At 46.4% G+C, this 15,000-nt stretch overlaps 59 non-coding genes across 59 annotated transcripts in view; all 59 read right to left on the bottom strand.

Moving 5' to 3' along the window:
* Positions 1–1,632: 1,632 nt before the first annotated feature.
* LOC125798333 (5S ribosomal RNA) lies at positions 1,633–1,751 on the bottom strand. Its single transcript, XR_007437154.1, has one exon. It is a non-coding gene; the product is annotated as a 5S ribosomal RNA (ribosomal RNA).
* Positions 1,752–1,861: 110 nt separating this feature from the next.
* Positions 1,862–1,980, bottom strand: LOC125798345 (5S ribosomal RNA). Its single transcript, XR_007437165.1, has one exon. It is a non-coding gene; the product is annotated as a 5S ribosomal RNA (ribosomal RNA).
* A 110-nt stretch (positions 1,981–2,090) lies between these two features.
* LOC125798347 (5S ribosomal RNA) lies at positions 2,091–2,209 on the bottom strand. The gene has a single exon (XR_007437166.1). It is a non-coding gene; the product is annotated as a 5S ribosomal RNA (ribosomal RNA).
* Positions 2,210–2,319: 110 nt separating this feature from the next.
* LOC125798357 (5S ribosomal RNA) lies at positions 2,320–2,438 on the bottom strand. Its single transcript, XR_007437178.1, has one exon. It is a non-coding gene; the product is annotated as a 5S ribosomal RNA (ribosomal RNA).
* A 110-nt stretch (positions 2,439–2,548) lies between these two features.
* LOC125798368 (5S ribosomal RNA) lies at positions 2,549–2,667 on the bottom strand. Its single transcript, XR_007437191.1, has one exon. It is a non-coding gene; the product is annotated as a 5S ribosomal RNA (ribosomal RNA).
* A 110-nt stretch (positions 2,668–2,777) lies between these two features.
* Positions 2,778–2,896, bottom strand: LOC125798380 (5S ribosomal RNA). Its single transcript, XR_007437203.1, has one exon. It is a non-coding gene; the product is annotated as a 5S ribosomal RNA (ribosomal RNA).
* A 109-nt stretch (positions 2,897–3,005) lies between these two features.
* LOC125798391 (5S ribosomal RNA) lies at positions 3,006–3,124 on the bottom strand. The gene has a single exon (XR_007437215.1). It is a non-coding gene; the product is annotated as a 5S ribosomal RNA (ribosomal RNA).
* Positions 3,125–3,234: 110 nt separating this feature from the next.
* On the bottom strand, positions 3,235–3,353 carry LOC125798373 (5S ribosomal RNA). The gene has a single exon (XR_007437197.1). It is a non-coding gene; the product is annotated as a 5S ribosomal RNA (ribosomal RNA).
* A 110-nt stretch (positions 3,354–3,463) lies between these two features.
* On the bottom strand, positions 3,464–3,582 carry LOC125798402 (5S ribosomal RNA). Its single transcript, XR_007437226.1, has one exon. It is a non-coding gene; the product is annotated as a 5S ribosomal RNA (ribosomal RNA).
* A 110-nt stretch (positions 3,583–3,692) lies between these two features.
* On the bottom strand, positions 3,693–3,811 carry LOC125798414 (5S ribosomal RNA). Its single transcript, XR_007437238.1, has one exon. It is a non-coding gene; the product is annotated as a 5S ribosomal RNA (ribosomal RNA).
* A 110-nt stretch (positions 3,812–3,921) lies between these two features.
* On the bottom strand, positions 3,922–4,040 carry LOC125798425 (5S ribosomal RNA). Its single transcript, XR_007437249.1, has one exon. It is a non-coding gene; the product is annotated as a 5S ribosomal RNA (ribosomal RNA).
* Positions 4,041–4,150: 110 nt separating this feature from the next.
* LOC125798383 (5S ribosomal RNA) lies at positions 4,151–4,269 on the bottom strand. Its single transcript, XR_007437206.1, has one exon. It is a non-coding gene; the product is annotated as a 5S ribosomal RNA (ribosomal RNA).
* A 110-nt stretch (positions 4,270–4,379) lies between these two features.
* Positions 4,380–4,498, bottom strand: LOC125798436 (5S ribosomal RNA). Its single transcript, XR_007437260.1, has one exon. It is a non-coding gene; the product is annotated as a 5S ribosomal RNA (ribosomal RNA).
* Positions 4,499–4,608: 110 nt separating this feature from the next.
* LOC125798447 (5S ribosomal RNA) lies at positions 4,609–4,727 on the bottom strand. The gene has a single exon (XR_007437268.1). It is a non-coding gene; the product is annotated as a 5S ribosomal RNA (ribosomal RNA).
* A 110-nt stretch (positions 4,728–4,837) lies between these two features.
* Positions 4,838–4,956, bottom strand: LOC125798458 (5S ribosomal RNA). Its single transcript, XR_007437269.1, has one exon. It is a non-coding gene; the product is annotated as a 5S ribosomal RNA (ribosomal RNA).
* A 110-nt stretch (positions 4,957–5,066) lies between these two features.
* On the bottom strand, positions 5,067–5,185 carry LOC125798374 (5S ribosomal RNA). The gene has a single exon (XR_007437198.1). It is a non-coding gene; the product is annotated as a 5S ribosomal RNA (ribosomal RNA).
* A 110-nt stretch (positions 5,186–5,295) lies between these two features.
* On the bottom strand, positions 5,296–5,414 carry LOC125798469 (5S ribosomal RNA). The gene has a single exon (XR_007437270.1). It is a non-coding gene; the product is annotated as a 5S ribosomal RNA (ribosomal RNA).
* A 110-nt stretch (positions 5,415–5,524) lies between these two features.
* On the bottom strand, positions 5,525–5,643 carry LOC125798471 (5S ribosomal RNA). Its single transcript, XR_007437271.1, has one exon. It is a non-coding gene; the product is annotated as a 5S ribosomal RNA (ribosomal RNA).
* Positions 5,644–5,753: 110 nt separating this feature from the next.
* Positions 5,754–5,872, bottom strand: LOC125798472 (5S ribosomal RNA). The gene has a single exon (XR_007437272.1). It is a non-coding gene; the product is annotated as a 5S ribosomal RNA (ribosomal RNA).
* A 110-nt stretch (positions 5,873–5,982) lies between these two features.
* LOC125798392 (5S ribosomal RNA) lies at positions 5,983–6,101 on the bottom strand. Its single transcript, XR_007437216.1, has one exon. It is a non-coding gene; the product is annotated as a 5S ribosomal RNA (ribosomal RNA).
* Positions 6,102–6,211: 110 nt separating this feature from the next.
* Positions 6,212–6,330, bottom strand: LOC125798473 (5S ribosomal RNA). Its single transcript, XR_007437273.1, has one exon. It is a non-coding gene; the product is annotated as a 5S ribosomal RNA (ribosomal RNA).
* Positions 6,331–6,440: 110 nt separating this feature from the next.
* On the bottom strand, positions 6,441–6,559 carry LOC125798341 (5S ribosomal RNA). The gene has a single exon (XR_007437161.1). It is a non-coding gene; the product is annotated as a 5S ribosomal RNA (ribosomal RNA).
* Positions 6,560–6,669: 110 nt separating this feature from the next.
* On the bottom strand, positions 6,670–6,788 carry LOC125798474 (5S ribosomal RNA). Its single transcript, XR_007437274.1, has one exon. It is a non-coding gene; the product is annotated as a 5S ribosomal RNA (ribosomal RNA).
* A 110-nt stretch (positions 6,789–6,898) lies between these two features.
* On the bottom strand, positions 6,899–7,017 carry LOC125798476 (5S ribosomal RNA). Its single transcript, XR_007437276.1, has one exon. It is a non-coding gene; the product is annotated as a 5S ribosomal RNA (ribosomal RNA).
* Positions 7,018–7,127: 110 nt separating this feature from the next.
* On the bottom strand, positions 7,128–7,246 carry LOC125798477 (5S ribosomal RNA). The gene has a single exon (XR_007437277.1). It is a non-coding gene; the product is annotated as a 5S ribosomal RNA (ribosomal RNA).
* A 110-nt stretch (positions 7,247–7,356) lies between these two features.
* On the bottom strand, positions 7,357–7,475 carry LOC125798478 (5S ribosomal RNA). Its single transcript, XR_007437278.1, has one exon. It is a non-coding gene; the product is annotated as a 5S ribosomal RNA (ribosomal RNA).
* Positions 7,476–7,585: 110 nt separating this feature from the next.
* Positions 7,586–7,704, bottom strand: LOC125798479 (5S ribosomal RNA). Its single transcript, XR_007437279.1, has one exon. It is a non-coding gene; the product is annotated as a 5S ribosomal RNA (ribosomal RNA).
* A 110-nt stretch (positions 7,705–7,814) lies between these two features.
* On the bottom strand, positions 7,815–7,933 carry LOC125798480 (5S ribosomal RNA). Its single transcript, XR_007437280.1, has one exon. It is a non-coding gene; the product is annotated as a 5S ribosomal RNA (ribosomal RNA).
* A 110-nt stretch (positions 7,934–8,043) lies between these two features.
* LOC125798481 (5S ribosomal RNA) lies at positions 8,044–8,162 on the bottom strand. Its single transcript, XR_007437281.1, has one exon. It is a non-coding gene; the product is annotated as a 5S ribosomal RNA (ribosomal RNA).
* A 110-nt stretch (positions 8,163–8,272) lies between these two features.
* LOC125798482 (5S ribosomal RNA) lies at positions 8,273–8,391 on the bottom strand. The gene has a single exon (XR_007437282.1). It is a non-coding gene; the product is annotated as a 5S ribosomal RNA (ribosomal RNA).
* Positions 8,392–8,501: 110 nt separating this feature from the next.
* On the bottom strand, positions 8,502–8,620 carry LOC125798356 (5S ribosomal RNA). The gene has a single exon (XR_007437176.1). It is a non-coding gene; the product is annotated as a 5S ribosomal RNA (ribosomal RNA).
* Positions 8,621–8,730: 110 nt separating this feature from the next.
* Positions 8,731–8,849, bottom strand: LOC125798375 (5S ribosomal RNA). Its single transcript, XR_007437199.1, has one exon. It is a non-coding gene; the product is annotated as a 5S ribosomal RNA (ribosomal RNA).
* Positions 8,850–8,959: 110 nt separating this feature from the next.
* LOC125798483 (5S ribosomal RNA) lies at positions 8,960–9,078 on the bottom strand. Its single transcript, XR_007437283.1, has one exon. It is a non-coding gene; the product is annotated as a 5S ribosomal RNA (ribosomal RNA).
* Positions 9,079–9,188: 110 nt separating this feature from the next.
* Positions 9,189–9,307, bottom strand: LOC125798386 (5S ribosomal RNA). Its single transcript, XR_007437209.1, has one exon. It is a non-coding gene; the product is annotated as a 5S ribosomal RNA (ribosomal RNA).
* Positions 9,308–9,417: 110 nt separating this feature from the next.
* LOC125798379 (5S ribosomal RNA) lies at positions 9,418–9,536 on the bottom strand. The gene has a single exon (XR_007437202.1). It is a non-coding gene; the product is annotated as a 5S ribosomal RNA (ribosomal RNA).
* A 110-nt stretch (positions 9,537–9,646) lies between these two features.
* On the bottom strand, positions 9,647–9,765 carry LOC125798484 (5S ribosomal RNA). The gene has a single exon (XR_007437284.1). It is a non-coding gene; the product is annotated as a 5S ribosomal RNA (ribosomal RNA).
* Positions 9,766–9,875: 110 nt separating this feature from the next.
* On the bottom strand, positions 9,876–9,994 carry LOC125798362 (5S ribosomal RNA). The gene has a single exon (XR_007437184.1). It is a non-coding gene; the product is annotated as a 5S ribosomal RNA (ribosomal RNA).
* Positions 9,995–10,104: 110 nt separating this feature from the next.
* LOC125798485 (5S ribosomal RNA) lies at positions 10,105–10,223 on the bottom strand. The gene has a single exon (XR_007437285.1). It is a non-coding gene; the product is annotated as a 5S ribosomal RNA (ribosomal RNA).
* A 110-nt stretch (positions 10,224–10,333) lies between these two features.
* LOC125798487 (5S ribosomal RNA) lies at positions 10,334–10,452 on the bottom strand. The gene has a single exon (XR_007437287.1). It is a non-coding gene; the product is annotated as a 5S ribosomal RNA (ribosomal RNA).
* A 110-nt stretch (positions 10,453–10,562) lies between these two features.
* Positions 10,563–10,681, bottom strand: LOC125798488 (5S ribosomal RNA). Its single transcript, XR_007437288.1, has one exon. It is a non-coding gene; the product is annotated as a 5S ribosomal RNA (ribosomal RNA).
* Positions 10,682–10,791: 110 nt separating this feature from the next.
* Positions 10,792–10,910, bottom strand: LOC125798367 (5S ribosomal RNA). The gene has a single exon (XR_007437190.1). It is a non-coding gene; the product is annotated as a 5S ribosomal RNA (ribosomal RNA).
* A 110-nt stretch (positions 10,911–11,020) lies between these two features.
* On the bottom strand, positions 11,021–11,139 carry LOC125798348 (5S ribosomal RNA). The gene has a single exon (XR_007437167.1). It is a non-coding gene; the product is annotated as a 5S ribosomal RNA (ribosomal RNA).
* Positions 11,140–11,249: 110 nt separating this feature from the next.
* Positions 11,250–11,368, bottom strand: LOC125798489 (5S ribosomal RNA). The gene has a single exon (XR_007437289.1). It is a non-coding gene; the product is annotated as a 5S ribosomal RNA (ribosomal RNA).
* A 110-nt stretch (positions 11,369–11,478) lies between these two features.
* Positions 11,479–11,597, bottom strand: LOC125798490 (5S ribosomal RNA). The gene has a single exon (XR_007437290.1). It is a non-coding gene; the product is annotated as a 5S ribosomal RNA (ribosomal RNA).
* Positions 11,598–11,707: 110 nt separating this feature from the next.
* LOC125798342 (5S ribosomal RNA) lies at positions 11,708–11,826 on the bottom strand. The gene has a single exon (XR_007437162.1). It is a non-coding gene; the product is annotated as a 5S ribosomal RNA (ribosomal RNA).
* Positions 11,827–11,936: 110 nt separating this feature from the next.
* LOC125798491 (5S ribosomal RNA) lies at positions 11,937–12,055 on the bottom strand. The gene has a single exon (XR_007437291.1). It is a non-coding gene; the product is annotated as a 5S ribosomal RNA (ribosomal RNA).
* Positions 12,056–12,165: 110 nt separating this feature from the next.
* On the bottom strand, positions 12,166–12,284 carry LOC125798294 (5S ribosomal RNA). Its single transcript, XR_007437115.1, has one exon. It is a non-coding gene; the product is annotated as a 5S ribosomal RNA (ribosomal RNA).
* A 110-nt stretch (positions 12,285–12,394) lies between these two features.
* LOC125798492 (5S ribosomal RNA) lies at positions 12,395–12,513 on the bottom strand. Its single transcript, XR_007437292.1, has one exon. It is a non-coding gene; the product is annotated as a 5S ribosomal RNA (ribosomal RNA).
* A 110-nt stretch (positions 12,514–12,623) lies between these two features.
* On the bottom strand, positions 12,624–12,742 carry LOC125798493 (5S ribosomal RNA). The gene has a single exon (XR_007437293.1). It is a non-coding gene; the product is annotated as a 5S ribosomal RNA (ribosomal RNA).
* A 110-nt stretch (positions 12,743–12,852) lies between these two features.
* On the bottom strand, positions 12,853–12,971 carry LOC125798358 (5S ribosomal RNA). The gene has a single exon (XR_007437179.1). It is a non-coding gene; the product is annotated as a 5S ribosomal RNA (ribosomal RNA).
* Positions 12,972–13,081: 110 nt separating this feature from the next.
* On the bottom strand, positions 13,082–13,200 carry LOC125798343 (5S ribosomal RNA). The gene has a single exon (XR_007437163.1). It is a non-coding gene; the product is annotated as a 5S ribosomal RNA (ribosomal RNA).
* Positions 13,201–13,310: 110 nt separating this feature from the next.
* On the bottom strand, positions 13,311–13,429 carry LOC125798494 (5S ribosomal RNA). The gene has a single exon (XR_007437294.1). It is a non-coding gene; the product is annotated as a 5S ribosomal RNA (ribosomal RNA).
* Positions 13,430–13,539: 110 nt separating this feature from the next.
* Positions 13,540–13,658, bottom strand: LOC125798495 (5S ribosomal RNA). Its single transcript, XR_007437295.1, has one exon. It is a non-coding gene; the product is annotated as a 5S ribosomal RNA (ribosomal RNA).
* A 110-nt stretch (positions 13,659–13,768) lies between these two features.
* LOC125798344 (5S ribosomal RNA) lies at positions 13,769–13,887 on the bottom strand. The gene has a single exon (XR_007437164.1). It is a non-coding gene; the product is annotated as a 5S ribosomal RNA (ribosomal RNA).
* A 110-nt stretch (positions 13,888–13,997) lies between these two features.
* LOC125798408 (5S ribosomal RNA) lies at positions 13,998–14,116 on the bottom strand. Its single transcript, XR_007437232.1, has one exon. It is a non-coding gene; the product is annotated as a 5S ribosomal RNA (ribosomal RNA).
* A 110-nt stretch (positions 14,117–14,226) lies between these two features.
* On the bottom strand, positions 14,227–14,345 carry LOC125798311 (5S ribosomal RNA). The gene has a single exon (XR_007437132.1). It is a non-coding gene; the product is annotated as a 5S ribosomal RNA (ribosomal RNA).
* A 110-nt stretch (positions 14,346–14,455) lies between these two features.
* On the bottom strand, positions 14,456–14,574 carry LOC125798496 (5S ribosomal RNA). The gene has a single exon (XR_007437296.1). It is a non-coding gene; the product is annotated as a 5S ribosomal RNA (ribosomal RNA).
* A 110-nt stretch (positions 14,575–14,684) lies between these two features.
* On the bottom strand, positions 14,685–14,803 carry LOC125798498 (5S ribosomal RNA). The gene has a single exon (XR_007437298.1). It is a non-coding gene; the product is annotated as a 5S ribosomal RNA (ribosomal RNA).
* A 110-nt stretch (positions 14,804–14,913) lies between these two features.
* Positions 14,914–15,000, bottom strand: part of LOC125798398 (5S ribosomal RNA) — a 119-nt gene continuing 32 nt past the window's right edge. Inside the window, exon 1 of the ribosomal RNA XR_007437222.1 lies at positions 14,914–15,000. This exon is cut by the window's right edge and continues 32 nt beyond it. This is a non-coding gene — a ribosomal RNA (5S ribosomal RNA).

Here is a 15,000-nt window from a genome sequence, read left to right on the forward strand (position 1 = left end):
CATGTGCTCATCTGGAATAAGAGGAGGGCCTCGTTTAGGGTACACTGACTGTAAAGTTAACATCACCTTCTATGATAGCTTAGGCTTCAACTGTTCAATATCAGATGGCACTCACACCGTGAGACCCAACTACACAGAATGTCACATCATGTCAGGGGCCCGAACTTCGGGACCTGTGAGCTGGGTGTGTGGCCAAACTGCCTACACCAATCTACCACAAAAGAAGAGCCGGAACGGGACTTGGGTCCACTCATTCCCTTGGAATGGGTGTTGCACTCCAGCTATGGTGGTCCCACACATGGCAGTTCTCCCTAAGAACTCTTTGACTAGGAAACGACGTGCCGTGGGTTCGAAATACCACGGGTATGTCCTGGCTGACCCTTGGACAACACCTGGAGCATCAGTTGGATGGTCCCTTTTCCTAGGAGGTGGAACAACTGCTACTTTGAATAAGATCAATGGACTTGCATGGCAAATGTTGGTTATGGCTAATAGTAGCACCGAAGCCTTTTTTCTAATAAATGCAGAGATGAGGGCCATACGTCAGGCTGTACTTCAGAATAGAATGGCTCTTGATCTTTTGCTGTCCCATGAAGGGGGAGTGTGTCAGGTTTTGAACACCTCTTGTTGTTTTTCAATTCCAGACTATTATGAGAACATCACTGACCTTGTAAGTCACATGAAACAAGCAATCCATGAACCTCCACCTGTGAATGAGCCATGGCTAGCATGGCTGGAGTCTTTTTTAGGGCCATGGGGACGTTGGCTACTGCCTATGGTCCTCCCTATTATTTGTTTGGGACTCCTTATCCTATGTATAGTACCATGTGTTATGAATTGTATCTCAAATATGATTACTCGTGCATTCAGTCACTACCAGATGTTTCAGATGATTCCAGGTGACGAAGACCCTGTTATAGGGCTATCCCTAATGCTTACTGAGGAACCTCGGTATGAAAATCCGAGCAATGTGTAGGAAATTGTGTGAGTTGATTCCTAGAATCAAAAGGGAGGAGTGACGTGGGAAATTTCATTATCACCATGTTATTACTATTATAACCACCTTGTTATGACAAATGTAATCATTTTATGCATGTTCATTTTATTAGATGTGCTTAATCACACTTAATATTCACAGTGGTAATTCACTTCATATTAGCTCGTTTTGCAGAGTTACTTTTTAGGTCATTCCGACATTTGTGTACGTGCTAGCTAGCAGAGAAACCTTGTCTGATAACCATTTTGGGTAAACACCAGGATGTGAACGTGAAGAGGTTATGCTGACATTTCTGACGGGAAACAACCCTAAAAAACTCTGCCTGGGAACAGAAGGGAGTTTCCGTCTTGGGATAGAAGGGAGATTTTGAAGGATGCCGTTGCAAGCGGGAAACCCTATGTCCATATATGGTTTACGGTTCCGGATACAGCGGAGCGGGGATAAATAATGGCTCTGAGAGACTGTTACTCTCAGAGCACTTTCAGAGCGTGATGATTTCATGACTGATTGTACTCTCAATAATTTGCATTAATAAAAACTTGTTACTCATCTGACACGACTCAGAACTTAATATTTGTCTTTATTAATCGTCAGAGGTATTTCCACCACAATGGAAATGGAAGCAAGAGGGGAAAAGCTTACAGCACCTGGTATTCCCAGGTGGTCTCCCATCCAAGTACTAACCAGGCCAAACCCTGCTTAGCTTCCGAGATCAGACGAGATCGGGCGTTCTCAGGGTAGTGTGACCGTAAGCCATTGCAGAGCTCTCATCAAGACTACTTATGCAACTTCATCTATGTTGGGTTTCAGATAACAAACTAGTAATGTATAACAAGACCATGGTAATGGAAGCAAGAGGGGAAAAGCTTACAGCACCTGGTATTCCCAGGTGGTCTCCCATCCAAGTACTAACCAGGCCAAACCCTGCTTAGCTTCCGAGATCAGACGAGATCGGGCGTTCTCAGGGTAGTGTGACCGTAAGCCATTGCAGAGCTCTCATCAAGACTACTTATGCAACTTCATCTATGTTGGGTTTCAGATAACAAACTAGTAATGTATAACAAGACCATGGTAATGGAAGCAAGAGGGGAAAAACTTACAGCACCTGGTATTCCCAGGTGGTCTCCCATCCAAGTACTAACCAGGCCAAACCCTGCTTAGCTTCCGAGATCAGACGAGATCGGGCGTTCTCAGGGTAGTGTGACCGTAAGCCATTGCAGAGCTCTCATCAAGACTACTTATGCAACTTCATCTATGTTGGGTTTCAGATAACAAACTAGTAATGTATAACAAGACAATGGTAATGGAAGCAAGAGGGGAAAAGCTTACAGCACCTGGTATTCCCAGGTGGTCTCCCATCCAAGTACTAACCAGGCCAAACCCTGCTTAGCTTCCGAGATCAGACGAGATCGGGCGTTCTCAGGGTAGTGTGACCGTAAGCCATTGCAGAGCTCTCATCAAGACTACTTATGCAACTTCATGTATGTTGGGTTTCAGATAACAAACTAGTAATGTATAACAAGACCATGGTAATGGAAGCAAGAGGGGAAAAGCTTACAGCACCTGGTATTCCCAGGTGGTCTCCCATCCAAGTACTAACCAGGCCAAACCCTGCTTAGCTTCCGAGATCAGACGAGATCGGGCGTTCTCAGGGTAGTGTGACCGTAAGCCATTGCAGAGCTCTCATCAAGACTACTTATGCAACTTCATGTATGTTGGGTTTCAGATAACAAACTAGTAATGTATAACAAGACCATGGTAATGGAAGCAAGAGGGGAAAAGCTTACAGCACCTGGTATTCCCAGGTGGTCTCCCATCCAAGTACTAACCAGGCCAAACCCTGCTTAGCTTCCGAGATCAGACGAGATCGGGCGTTCTCAGGGTAGTGTGACCGTAAGCCATTGCAGAGCTCTCATCAAGACTACTTTTGCAACTTCATCTATGTTGGGTTTCAGATAACAAACTAGTAATGTATAACAAGACCATGGTAATGGAAGCAAGAGGGGAAAGCTTACAGCACCTGGTATTCCCAGGTGGTCTCCCATCCAAGTACTAACCAGGCCAAACCCTGCTTAGCTTCCGAGATCAGACGAGATCGGGCGTTCTCAGGGTAGTGTGACCGTAAGCCATTGCAGAGCTCTCATCAAGACTACTTATGCAACTTCATCTATGTTGGGTTTCAGATAACAAACTAGTAATGTATAACAAGACCATGGTAATGGAAGCAAGAGGGGAAAAGCTTACAGCACCTGGTATTCCCAGGTGGTCTCCCATCCAAGTACTAACCAGGCCAAACCCTGCTTAGCTTCCGAGATCAGACGAGGTCGGGCGTTCTCAGGGTAGTGTGACCGTAAGCCATTGCAGAGCTCTCATCAAGACTACTTATGCAACTACATCTATGTTGGGTTTCAGATAACAAACTAGTAATGTATAACAAGACCATGGTAATGGAAGCAAGAGGGGAAAAGCTTACAGCACCTGGTATTCCCAGGTGGTCTCCCATCCAAGTACTAACCAGGCCAAACCCTGCTTAGCTTCCGAGATCAGACGAGATCGGGCGTTCTCAGGGTAGTGTGACCGTAAGCCATTGCAGAGCTCTCATCAAGACTACTTATGCAACTTCATCTATGTTGGGTTTCAGATAACAAACTAGTAATGTATAACAAGACCATGGTAATGGAAGCAAGAGGGGAAAAGCTTACAGCACCTGGTATTCCCAGGTGGTCTCCCATCCAAGTACTAACCAGGCCAAACCCTGCTTAGCTTCCGAGATCAGACGAGATCGGGCGTTCTCAGGGTAGTGTGACCGTAAGCCATTGCAGAGCTCTCATCAAGACTACTTATGCAACTTCATCTATGTTGGGTTTCAGATAACAAACTAGTAATGTATAACAAGACCGTGGTAATGGAAGCAAGAGGGGAAAAGCTTACAGCACCTGGTATTCCCAGGTGGTCTCCCATCCAAGTACTAACCAGGCCAAACCCTGCTTAGCTTCCGAGATCAGACGAGATCGGGCGTTCTCAGGGTAGTGTGACCGTAAGCCATTGCAGAGCTCTCATCAAGACTACTTATGCAACTTCATCTATGTTGGGTTTCAGATAACAAACTAGTAATGTATAACAAGACCATGGTAATGGAAGCAAGAGGGGAAAAGCTTACAGCACCTGGTATTCCCAGGTGGTCTCCCATCCAAGTACTAACCAGGCCAAACCCTGCTTAGCTTCCGAGATCAGACGAGATCGGGCGTTCTCAGGTTAGTGTGACCGTAAGCCATTGCAGAGCTCTCATCAAGACTACTTATGCAACTTCATCTATGTTGGGTTTCAGATAACAAACTAGTAATGTATAACAAGACCGTGGTAATGGAAGCAAGAGGGGAAAAGCTTACAGCACCTGGTATTCCCAGGTGGTCTCCCATCCAAGTACTAACCAGGCCAAACCCTGCTTAGCTTCCGAGATCAGACGAGATCGGGCGTTCTCAGGGTAGTGTGACCGTAAGCCATTGCAGAGCTCTCATCAAGACTACTTATGCAACTTCATGTATGTTGGGTTTCAGATAACAAACTAGTAATGTATAACAAGACCATGGTAATGGAAGCAAGAGGGGAAAAGCTTACAGCACCTGGTATTCCCAGGTGGTCTCCCATCCAAGTACTAACCAGGCCAAACCCTGCTTAGCTTCCGAGATCAGACGAGATCGGGCGTTCTCAGGGTAGTGTGACCGTAAGCCATTGCAGAGCTCTCATCAAGACTACTTTTGCAACTTCATCTATGTTGGGTTTCAGATAACAAACTAGTAATGTATAACAAGACCATGGTAATGGAAGCAAGAGGGGAAAAGCTTACAGCACCTGGTATTCCCAGGTGGTCTCCCATCCAAGTACTAACCAGGCCAAACCCTGCTTAGCTTCCGAGATCAGACGAGATCGGGCGTTCTCAGGGTAGTGTGACCGTAAGCCATTGCAGAGCTCTCATCAAGACTACTTATGCAACTTCATCTATGTTGGGTTTCAGATAACAAACTAGTAATGTATAACAAGACCATGGTAATGGAAGCAAGAGGGGAAAAGCTTACAGCACCTGGTATTCCCAGGTGGTCTCCCATCCAAGTACTAACCAGGCCAAACCCTGCTTAGCTTCCGAGATCAGACGAGGTCGGGCGTTCTCAGGGTAGTGTGACCGTAAGCCATTGCAGAGCTCTCATCAAGACTACTTATGCAACTTCATCTATGTTGGGTTTCACATAACAAACTAGTAATGTATAACAAGACCATGGTAATGGAAGCAAGAGGGGAAAAGCTTACAGCACCTGGTATTCCCAGGTGGTCTCCCATCCAAGTACTAACCAGGCCAAACCCTGCTTAGCTTCCGAGATCAGACGAGATCGGGCGTTCTCAGGGTAGTGTGACCGTAAGCCATTGCAGAGCTCTCATCAAGACTACTTATGCAACTTCATCTATGTTGGGTTTCAGATAACAAACTAGTAATGTATAACAAGACCATGGTAATGGGAGCAAGAGGGGAAAAGCTTACAGCACCTGGTATTCCCAGGTGGTCTCCCATCCAAGTACTAACCAGGCCAAACCCTGCTTAGCTTCCGAGATCAGACGAGATCGGGCGTTCTCAGGGTAGTGTGACCGTAAGCCATTGCAGAGCTCTCATCAAGACTACTTATGCAACTTCATCTATGTTGGGTTTCAGATAACAAACTAGTAATGTATAACAAGACCATGGTAATGGAAGCAAGAGGGGAAAAGCTTACAGCACCTGGTATTCCCAGGTGGTCTCCCATCCAAGTACTAACCAGGCCAAACCCTGCTTAGCTTCCGAGATCAGACGAGATCGGGCGTTCTCAGGGTAGTGTGACCGTAAGCCATTTCAGAGCTCTCATCAAGACTACTTATGCAACTTCATCTATGTTGGGTTTCAGATAACAAACTAGTAATGTATAACAAGACCGTGGTAATGGAAGCAAGAGGGGAAAAGTTTACAGCACCTGGTATTCCCAGGTGGTCTCCCATCCAAGTACTAACCAGGCCAAACCCTGCTTAGCTTCCGAGATCAGACGAGATCGGGCGTTCTCAGGGTAGTGTGACCATAAGCCATTGCAGAGCTCTCATCAAGACTACTTATGCAACTTCATCTATGTTGGGTTTCAGATAACAAACTAGTAATGTATAACAAGACCATGGTAATGGAAGCAAGAGGGGAAAAGCTTACAGCACCTGGTATTCCCAGGTGGTCTCCCATCCAAGTACTAACCAGGCCAAACCCTGCTTAGCTTCCGAGATCAGACGAGATCGGGCGTTCTCAGGGTAGTGTGACCGTAAGCCATTGCAGAGCTCTCATCAAGACTACTTATGCAACTTCATCTATGTTGGGTTTCAGATAACAAACTAGTAATGTATAACAAGACCGTGGTAATGGAAGCAAGAGGGGAAAAGCTTACAGCACCTGGTATTCCCAGGTGGTCTCCCATCCAAGTACTAACCAGGCCAAACCCTGCTTAGCTTCCGAGATCAGACGAGATCGGGCGTTCTCAGGGTAGTGTGACCGCAAGCCATTGCAGAGCTCTCATCAAGACTACTTATGCAACTTCATCTATGTTGGGTTTCAGATAACAAACTAGTAATGTATAACAAGACCATGGTAATGGAAGCAAGAGGGGAAAAGCTTACAGCACCTGGTATTCCCAGGTGGTCTCCCATCCAAGTACTAACCAGGCCAAACCCTGCTTAGCTTCCGAGATCAGACGAGATCGGGCGTTCTCAGGGTAGTGTGACCGTAAGCCATTGCAGAGCTCTCATCAAGACTACTTATGCAACTTCATCTATGTTGGGTTTCAGATAACAAACTAGTAATGTATAACAAGACCATGGTAATGGAAGCAAGAGGGGAAAAGCTTACAGCACCTGGTATTCCCAGGTGGTCTCCCATCCAAGTACTAACCAGGCCAAACCCTGCTTAGCTTCCGAGATCAGACGAGATCGGGCGTTCTCAGGGTAGTGTGACCGTAAGCCATTGCAGAGCTCTCATCAAGACTACTTATGCAACTTCATCTATGTTGGGTTTCAGATAACAAACTAGTAATGTATAACAAGACCATGGTAATGGAAGCAAGAGGGGAAAAGCTTACAGCACCTGGTATTCCCAGGTGGTCTCCCATCCAAGTACTAACCAGGCCAAACCCTGCTTAGCTTCCGAGATCAGACGAGATCGGGCGTTCTCAGGGTAGTGTGACCGTAAGCCATTGCAGAGCTCTCATCAAGACTACTTATGCAACTTCATCTATGTTGGGTTTCAGATAACAAACTAGTAATGTATAACAAGACCATGGTAATGGAAGCAAGAGGGGAAAAGCTTACAGCACCTGGTATTCCCAGGTGGTCTCCCATCCAAGTACTAACCAGGCCAAACCCTGCTTAGCTTCCGAGATCAGACGAGATCGGGCGTTCTCAGGGTAGTGTGACCGTAAGCCATTGCAGAGCTCTCATCAAGACTACTTATGCAACTTCATCTATGTTGGGTTTCAGATAACAAACTAGTAATGTATAACAAGACCATGGTAATGGAAGCAAGAGGGGAAAAGCTTACAGCACCTGGTATTCCCAGGTGGTCTCCCATCCAAGTACTAACCAGGCCAAACCCTGCTTAGCTTCCGAGATCAGACGAGATCGGGCGTTCTCAGGGTAGTGTGACCGTAAGCCATTGCAGAGCTCTCATCAAGACTACTTATGCAACTTCATCTATGTTGGGTTTCAGATAACAAACTAGTAATGTATAACAAGACCATGGTAATGGAAGCAAGAGGGGAAAAGCTTACAGCACCTGGTATTCCCAGGTGGTCTCCCATCCAAGTACTAACCAGGCCAAACCCTGCTTAGCTTCCGAGATCAGACGAGATCGGGCGTTCTCAGGGTAGTGTGACCGTAAGCCATTGCAGAGCTCTCATCAAGACTGCTTATGCAACTTCATCTATGTTGGGTTTCAGATAACAAACTAGTAATGTATAACAAGACCATGGTAATGGAAGCAAGAGGGGAAAAGCTTACAGCACCTGGTATTCCCAGGTGGTCTCCCATCCAAGTACTAACCAGGCCAAACCCTGCTTAGCTTCCGAGATCAGACGAGATCGGGCGTTCTCAGGGTAGTGTGACCGTAAGCCATTGCAGAGCTCTCATCAAGACTACTTATGCAACTTCATGTATGTTGGGTTTCAGATAACAAACTAGTAATGTATAACAAGACCATGGTAATGGAAGCAAGAGGGGAAAAGCTTACAGCACCTGGTATTCCCAGGTGGTCTCCCATCCAAGTACTAACCAGGCCAAACCCTGCTTAGCTTCCGAGATCAGACGAGATCGGGCGTTCTCAGGGTAGTGTGACCGTAAGCCATTGCAGAGCTCTCATCAAGACTACTTTTGCAACTTCATCTATGTTGGGTTTCAGATAACAAACTAGTAATGTATAACAAGACCATGGTAATGGAAGCAAGAGGGGAAAAGCTTACAGCACCTGGTATTCCCAGGTGGTCTCCCATCCAAGTACTAACCAGGCCAAACCCTGCTTAGCTTCCGAGATCAGACGAGATCGGGCGTTCTCAGGGTAGTGTGACCGTAAGTCATTGCAGAGCTCTCATCAAGACTACTTATGCAACTTCATCTATGTTGGGTTTCAGATAACAAACTAGTAATGTATAACAAGACCATGGTAATGGAAGCAAGAGGGGAAAAGCTTACAGCACCTGGTATTCCCAGGTGGTCTCCCATCCAAGTACTAACCAGGCCAAACCCTGCTTAGCTTCCGAGATCAGACGAGGTCGGGCGTTCTCAGGGTAGTGTGACCGTAAGCCATTGCAGAGCTCTCATCAAGACTACTTGTGCAACTACATCTATGTTGGGTTTCAGATAACAAACTAGTAATGTATAACAAGACCATGGTAATGGAAGCAAGAGGGGAAAAGCTTACAGCACCTGGTATTCCCAGGTGGTCTCCCATCCAAGTACTAACCAGGCCAAACCCTGCTTAGCTTCCGAGATCAGACGAGATCGGGCGTTCTCAGGGTAGTGTGACCGTAAGCCATTGCAGAGCTCTCATCAAGACTACTTATGCAACTTCATGTATGTTGGGTTTCAGACAACAAACTAGTAATGTATAACAAGACCATGGTAATGGAAGCAAGAGGGGAAAAGCTTACAGCACCTGGTATTCCCAGGTGGTCTCCCATCCAAGTACTAACCAGGCCAAACCCTGCTTAGCTTCCGAGATCAGACGAGATCTGGCGTTCTCAGGGTAGTGTGACCGTAAGCCATTGCAGAGCTCTCATCAAGACTACTTATGCAACTTCATCTATGTTGGGTTTCAGATAACAAACTAGTAATGTATAACAAGACCATGGTAATGGAAGCAAGAGGGGAAAAGCTTACAGCACCTGGTATTCCCAGGTGGTCTCCTATCCAAGTACTAACCAGGCCAAACCCTGCTTAGCTTCCGAGATCAGACGAGATCGGGCGTTCTCAGGGTAGTGTGACCGTAAGCCATTGCAGAGCTCTCATCAAGACTACTTATGCAACTTCATCTATGTTGGGTTTCAGATAACAAACTAGTAATGTATAACAAGACCATGGTAATGGAAGCAAGAGGGGAAAAGCTTACAGCACCTGGTATTCCCAGGTGGTCTCCCATCCAAGTACTAACCAGGCCAAACCCTGCTTAGCTTCCGAGATCAGACGAGATCGGGCGTTCTCAGGGTAGTGTGACCGTAAGCCATTGCAGAGCTCTCATCAAGACTACTTATGCAACTTCATCTATGTTGGGTTTCAGATAACAAACTAGTAATGTATAACAAGACCATGGTAATGGAAGCAAGAGGGGAAAAGCTTACAGCACCTGGTATTCCCAGGTGATCTCCCATCCAAGTACTAACCAGGCCAAACCCTGCTTAGCTTCCGAGATCAGACGAGATCGGGCGTTCTCAGGGTAGTGTGACCGTAAGCCATTGCAGAGCTCTCATCAAGACTACTTATGCAACTTCATCTATGTTGGGTTTCAGATAACAAACTAGTAATGTATAACAAGACCATGGTAATGGAAGCAAGAGGGGAAAAGCTTACAGCACCTGGTATTCCCAGGTGGTCTCCCATCCAAGTACTAACCAGGCCAAACCCTGCTTAGCTTCCGAGATCAGACGAGATCGGGCGTTCTCAGGGTAGTGTGACCGTAAGCCATTGCAGAGCTCTCATCAAGACTACTTATGCAACTTCATCTATGTTGGGTTTCAGATAACAAACTAGTAATGTATAACAAGACCATGGTAATGGAAGCAAGAGGGGAAAAGCTTACAGCACCTGGTATTCCCAGGTGGTCTCCCATCCAAGTACTAACCAGGCCAAACCCTGCTTAGCTTCCGAGATCAGACGAGATCGGGCGTTCTCAGGGTAGTGTGACCGTAAGCCATTGCAGAGCTCTCATCAAGACTACTTATGCAACTTCATCTATGTTGGGTTTCAGATAACAAACTAGTAATGTATAACAAGACCATGGTAATGGAAGCAAGAGGGGAAAAGCTTACAGCACCTGGTATTCCCAGGTGGTCTCCCATCCAAGTACTAACCAGGCCAAACCCTGCTTAGCTTCCGAGATCAGACGAGATCGGGCGTTCTCAGGGTAGTGTGACCGTAAGCCATTGCAGAGCTCTCATCAAGACTACTTATGCAACTTCATCTATGTTGGGTTTCAGATAACAAACTAGTAATGTATAACAAGACCATGGTAATGGAAGCAAGAGGGGAAAAGCTTACAGCACCTGGTATTCCCAGGTGGTCTCCCATCCAAGTACTAACCAGGCCAAACCCTGCTTAGCTTCCGAGATCAGACGAGATCGGGCGTTCTCTGGGTAGTGTGACCGTAAGCCATTGCAGAGCTCTCATCAAGACTACTTATGCAACTTCATCTATGTTGGGTTTCAGACAACAAACTAGTAATGTATAACAAGACCATGGTAATGGAAGCAAGAGGGGAAAAGCTTACAGCACCTGGTATTCCCAGGTGGTCTCCCATCCAAGTACTAACCAGGCCAAACCCTGCTTAGCTTCCGAGATCAGACGAGATCGGGCATTCTCAGGGTAGTGTGACCGTAAGCCATTGCAGAGCTCTCATCAAGACTACTTATGCAACTTCATCTATGTTAGGTTTCAGACAACAAACTAGTAATGTATAACAAGACCATGGTAATGGAAGCAAGAGGGGAAAAGCTTACAGCACCTGGTATTCCCAGGTGGTCTCCCATCCAAGTACTAACCAGGCCAAACCCTGCTTAGCTTCCGAGATCAGACGAGATCGGGCGTTCTCAGGGTAGTGTGACCGTAAGCCATTGCAGAGCTCTCATCAAGACTACTTATGCAACTTCATCTATGTTGGGTTTCAGATAACAAACTAGTAATGTATAACAAGACCATGGTAATGGAAGCAAGAGGGGAAAAGCTTACAGCACCTGGTATTCCCAGGTGGTCTCCCATCCAAGTACTAACCAGGCCAAACCCTGCTTAGCTTCCGAGATCAGACGAGATCGGGCGTTCTCAGGGTAGTGTGACCGTAAGCCATTGCAGAGCTCTCATCAAGACTACTTATGCAACTTCATCTATGTTGGGTTTCAGATAACAAACTAGTAATGTATAACAAGACCATGGTAATGGAAGCAAGAGGGGAAAAGCTTACAGCACCTGGTATTCCCAGGTGGTCTCCCATCCAAGTACTAACCAGGCCAAACCCTGCTTAGCTTCCGAGATCAGACGAGATCGGGCGTTCTCAGGGTAGTGTGACCGCAAGCCATTGCAGAGCTCTCATCAAGACTACTTATGCAACTTCATCTATGTTGGGTTTCAGATAACAAACTAGTAATGTATAACAAGACCATGATAATGGAAGCAAGAGGGGAAAAGCTTACAGCACCTGGTATTCCCAGGTGGTCTCCCATCCAAGTACTAACCAGGCCAAACCCTGCTTAGCTTCCGAGATCAGACGAGATCGGGCGTTCTCAGGGTAGTGTGACCGTAAGCCATTGCAGAGCTCTCATCAAGACTACTTATGCAACTTCATCTATGTTGGGCTTCAGATAACAAACTAGTAATGTATAACAAGACCATGGTAATGGAAGCAAGAGGGGAAAAGCTTACAGCACCTGGTATTCCCAGGTGGTCTCCCATCCAAGTACTAACCAGGCCAAACCCTGCTTAGCTTCCGAGATCAGACGAGATCGGGCGTTCTCAGGGTTGTGTGACCGTAAGCCATTGCAGAGCTCTCATCAAGACTACTTATGCAACTACATCTATGTTGGGTTTCAGATAACAAACTAGTAATGTATAACAAGACCATGGTAATGGAAGCAAGAGGGGAAAAGCTTACAGCACCTGGTATTCCCAGGTGGTCTCCCATCCAAGTACTAACCAGGCCAAACCCTGCTTAGCTTCCGAGATCAGACGAGATCGGGCGTTCTCAGGGTAGTGTGACCGTAAGCCATTGCAGAGCTCTCATCAAGACTACTTATGCAACTTCATCTATGTTGGGTTTCAGATAACAAACTAGTAATGTATAACAAGACCATGGTAATGGAAGCAAGAGGGGAAAAGCTTACAGCACCTGGTATTCCCAGGTGGTCTCCCATCCAAGTACTAACCAGGCCAAACCCTGCTTAGCTTCCGAGATCAGACGAGATCGGGCGTTCTCAGGGTAGTGTGACCGTAAGCCATTGCAGAGCTCTCATCAAGACTACTTATGCAACTTCATCTATGTTGGGTTTCAGATAACAAACTAGTAATGTATAACAAGACCATGGTAATGGAAGCAAGAGGGGAAAAGCTTACAGCACCTGGTATTCCCAGGTGGTCTCCCATCCAAGTACTAACCAGGCCAAACCCTGCTTAGCTTCCGAGATCAGACGAGATCGGGCGTTCTCAGGGTAGTGAGACCGTAAGCAGTTGCAGAGCTCTCATCAAGACTACTTATGCAACTTCATCTATGTTGGGTTTCAGATAACAAACTAGTAATGTATAACAAGACCATGGTAATGGAAGCAAGAGGGGAAAAGCTTACAGCACCTGGTATTCCCAGGTGGTCTCCCATCCAAGTACTAACCAGGCCAAACCCTGCTTAGCTTCCGAGATCAGACGAGATCGGGCGTTCTCAGGGTAGTGTGACCGCAAGCCATTGCAGAGCTCTCATCAAGACTACTTATGCAACTTCATCTATGTTGGGTTTCAGATAACAAACTAGTAATGTATAACAAGACCATGGTAATGGAAGCAAGAGGGGAAAAGCTTACAGCACCTGGTATTCCCAGGTGGTCTCCCATCCAAGTACTAACCAGGCCAAACCCTGCTTAGCTTCCGAGATCAGACGAGATCGGGCGTTCTCAGGGTAGTGTGACCGTAAGCCATTGCAGAGCTCTCATCAAGACTACTTATGCAACTTCATCTATGTTGGGTTTCAGATAACAAACTAGTAATGTATAACAAGACCATGGTAATGGAAGCAAGAGGGGAAAAGCTTACAGCACCTGGTATTCCCAGGTGGTCTCCCATCCAAGTACTAACCAGGCCAAACCCTGCTTAGCTTCCGAGATCAGACGAGATCGGGCGTTCTCAGGGTAGTGTGACCGTAAGCCATTGCAGAGCTCTCATCAAGACTACTTATGCAACTTCATCTATGTTGGGTTTCAGATAACAAACTAGTAATGTATAACAAGACCATGATAATGGAAGCAAGAGGGGAAAAGCTTACAGCACCTGGTATTCCCAGGTGGTTTCCCATCCAAGTACTAACCAGGCCAAACCCTGCTTAGCTTCCGAGATCAGACGAGATCGGGCGTTCTCAGGGTAGTGTGACCGTAAGCCATTGCAGAGCTCTCATCAAGACTACTTATGCAACTTCATCTATGTTGGGCTTCAGATAACAAACTAGTAATGTATAACAAGACCATGGTAATGGAAGCAAGAGGGGAAAAGCTTACAGCACCTGGTATTCCCAGGTGGTCTCCCATCCAAGTACTAACCAGGCCAAACCCTGCTTAGCTTCCGAGATCAGACGAGATCGGGCGTTCTCAGGGTTGTGTGACCGTAAGCCATTGCAGAGCTCTCATCAAGACTACTTATGCAACTACATCTATGTTGGGTTTCAGATAACAAACTAGTAATGTATAACAAGACCATGGTAATGGAAGCAAGAGGGGAAAAGCTTACAGCACCTGGTATTCCCAGGTGGTCTCCCATCCAAGTACTAACCAGGCCAAACCCTGCTTAGCTTCCGAGATCAGATGAGATCGGGCGTTCTCAGGGTAGTGTGACCGTAAGCCATTGCAGAGCTCTCATCAAGACTACTTATGCAACTTCATCTATGTTGGGTTTCAGATAACAAACTAGTAATGTATAACAAGACCATGGTAATGGAAGCAAGAGGGGAAAAGCTTACAGCACCTGGTATTCCCAGGTGGTCTCCCATCCAAGTACTAACCAGGCCAAACCCTGCTTAGCTTCCGAGATCAGACGAGATCGGGCGTTCTCAGGGTAGTGTGACCGTAAGCCATTGCAGAGCTCTCATCAAGACTACTTATGCAACTTCATCTATGTTGGGTTTCAGATAACAAACTAGTAATGTATAACAAGACCATGGTAATGGAAGCAAGAGGGGAAAAGCTTACAGCACCTGGTATTCCCAGGTGGTCTCCCATCCAAGTACTAACCAGGCCAAACCCTGCTTAGCTTCCGAGATCAGACGAGATCGGGCGTTCTCAGGGTAGTGTGACCGTAAGCCATTGCAGAGCTCTCATCAAGACTACTTATGCAACTTCATCTATGTTGGGTTTCAGATAACAAACTAGTAATGTATAACAAGACCATGGTAATGGAAGCAAGAGGGGAAAAGCTTACAGCACCTGGTATTCCCAGGTGCTCTCCCATCCAAGTACTAACCAGGCCAAACCCTGCTTAGCTTCCGAGATCAGACGAGA

The sequence above is a fragment of the Astyanax mexicanus genome, unplaced genomic scaffold (assembly GCF_023375975.1).
Source record: "Astyanax mexicanus isolate ESR-SI-001 unplaced genomic scaffold, AstMex3_surface scaffold_58, whole genome shotgun sequence".
In the NCBI taxonomy this organism is placed as follows: Eukaryota; Metazoa; Chordata; class Actinopteri; order Characiformes; family Acestrorhamphidae; genus Astyanax; species Astyanax mexicanus.